Genomic DNA, 3,105 nt, shown 5'->3' with positions numbered 1-3,105 from the left:
TATTTTAATGGGTTAATATGAATACGGACGCCTGTTTAAGAAATGAGATAGTCAAAGAATTTACAGTTCTCTCATGATTGGTTTGCAAACTATTTTCAAATCGAAATTCATCACCTCAGTATTCTCAGCGTTTCTACGGGTACGAAAGGGCGGATCATATTGAAACGTTTAGAAGAATCCAGTCTCGATAAATCTCTATCGATATGAAGGCACACGAAAACGCATCTTTCTAATTAACGAGATTATATGCGAAAAATACAAGTGCAAAACAAACAAAAGTAACCAAAATACTCTCATTTAGAAAAAAAAAGATAGAGAAACACCGCGGCAGATAAACTTGTAAAATGTCAAAGAAATTTTTACGAGCTCAGATAATAATGCTTTGTGACTCATGTAGAGGTAAATAATAAGGTTGATAGCTGGAGGAATGTGAACTGAGCATTTGGTAATGTCAAATTATTTTTTAAAACCCAGTCCTCTGGCATTCCTCTGCCACTCATTTAGTGCAAGAAAAAGAGTGCCATTAATCGATTGCTACACCCCCCCCCCCTTTTTTTTCTTAAAAAGACGAAATTTTCGGTCCTCTATTAGTATTATTACGTTCCAAAGTGTTTTAATTCTGCTTGCATCTTTGGCATCTCCTGATGGATGTATCTTACATTTCCTAGTTAGTTTATTTGACATTACAATGGTGACAGTCCTTATGGGTTCTGTTAGTATTATGCTGCACTACGGAGCCGAAGGCCCAAGTTTCGAATCCGCAACTGGGCGATCTCATCCTTTAAGGCTCTCCACACGTCTGGCTCGGTCATATTGGAAACGAACGTAAAATTCGGAAGTCTGGCATTTTGTGTCAATAATCTAAGCTTATCTAGGCTCATAAATTTTTCAGAGGGGAAGTCCAACTCTTTGAGTACGCATATTCTCGTGTTTCAACAGCACTTATTAAACGCACTGTTTTGAGGCACTTAATTAAGCATAACTTCGTTGTTCAAGCAGATTTTTCAATCCTGTTTAAAAAAAAATCCAAAATATAAAAAGCCGGGCAGAAACAAGCAAGCAGGAAAGATCTACACATGGCCATCTCGGACAAGGGTGACCTGACCTGACCATCAATGATTTATTTATAGAGGCACCTGCCACCCATGTCCAGGTGCTGTTTTAGCCTCTTTTTCCTGTATGCGGATTAATAATATCTTTTTGCCAATTTATTGGTTCCGCTTCTATGTACCCCATATCTATGGTTCTCAACCTGGAAATCGCCTATAATTCGCTGTAATTGCCTCCCCCCCTCCCCCACCCTTTCTCATCATCCCCCCCCCCCTCCCTTATAGTGTCATCATTTATGTTACCGTCTATTTTTATTGATAACACCATTATGGATTAAGGGCAGTATTAATGATAATTAAGAAAAAAACCAAACCATCAATTAAATAAATAAATAAATAAATAAATAAATAAATAAATAAATAAATAAATAAATAAATAAATAAATAAATAAATAATGATTATCATAATACAAATATTGATAATGAGAAGAAGAAGAAGAAGGAGAAGGAGAAGGAGAAGGAGAAGAAGAAGGAGAAGAAGGAGAAGAAGAAGAAGAAGAAGAAGAAGAAGAAGAAGAAGAAGAAGAAGAAGAAGAAGAAGAAGAAGAAGAAGAAGAAGAAGAAGAAGAAGAAGAAGAAGAAGAAGAAGAAGAAGAAGAAGAAGAAGAAGAAGAAGAAGAAGAAGAAGAAGAAGAAGAAGAAGAAGAAGAAGAAGAAGGAGAAGGAGAAGGAGAAGGAGAAGGAGAAGGAGAAGGAGAAGAAGAAGAAGAAGAAGAAGAAGGAGAAGGAGAAGGAGAAGGAGAAGGAGAAGGAGAAGGAGAAGGAGAAGGAGGGGAAGGAGAAGGAGAAGGAGAAGGAGAAGGAGAAGGAGAAGGAGAAGGAGAAGGAGAAGGAGAAGGAGAAGGAGAAGGAGCAGGAGAAGGAGAAGGAGAAGGAGAAGGAGAAGGAGAAGGAGGAGAAGGAGAAGAAGAAACACGGTCATAACATCAATATAAAAAAAACAATAATACTAACAATAGAATTGATTTGAGTAAAATAATGAAATAACATTAAAATAATAAATGGATCAATATTATTATAAACCAAAATTTCTAAAAGGACGCTACTTGGAATCCGCCGATTGTATGGGATCAGATACCTTGTATGAATACGTTAAATTAGATCATTCAATCCATACAATTTGAGGTTATATGTTCAGATCACCATTCTTTTTTTTTTTTTCAAGAGGAAAGCAGATGTCTATTCTCATTTTGTGTTTGGTCATTCTATTGAGTTACATCTATAAGACCAATCTCCTCGTGGTTTAAGGAGTGGAAATATGTCGGACAAGAGTGAAAAATCTTGGACGTCCCGTGTGTAACTTGCGTACGTTAAAGAACCCTTGTGTTCCAAAATCGATAAGAGTTGGCTTCGGCCGCCACCCGGGTAAAACTCACAAGTTTCCTACACCTTGCGCTCAGATGACCGTATGCTGTTGCGAGCGCCGTAAAACACTTACACCCCCACCCCCTACCCCCACCAAAAAACAAAAACAAAACAACAAGAACAACAAGAACAACACAAAATAAACAAATAAAAACAAACAAACAAACAAACAAGCAAGCATACTATTATGCAGACTCACACATACTAATAATATTATTTTTATTTTGTTTTTCGCGGTTTCAAATGTGCCGGAACAAACATTGCCAATGGTGTACTGACGAGGTGAACTATTATAGGTATTATCATTATTATTATTATTATTAAATATTATTATAAGCTCGCCTTGCCTGCTGCTCATTGGACATAATGATCATTATGCATCCGCAATGCTCTTGACACTTTGCGGTCACTTGGCGCAATAATGCGAGGGTGAAAATTATCCGTTCCGGTCACCTGGCGCAGTTCTGCACTACGACAGGCCCGACAAGTCCGTTGTTGCAGTCACTCTCCTGACTGGGTGACCAGATGGAAATGTTTGTACTGCTGGCTGTGTGACTATTCAAAGAATAAACTACTCCCTGCCACAGTTCCAACACGATCACTCCTCCAAGGAGATGCTCAGTTTTCCTTG

Source organism: Aplysia californica, unplaced genomic scaffold (assembly GCF_000002075.1).
Source record: "Aplysia californica isolate F4 #8 unplaced genomic scaffold, AplCal3.0 scaffold00172, whole genome shotgun sequence".
NCBI classification, from domain to species: Eukaryota; Metazoa; Mollusca; class Gastropoda; order Aplysiida; family Aplysiidae; genus Aplysia; species Aplysia californica.
Note: the sequence above shows the minus strand (reverse complement) of the source record.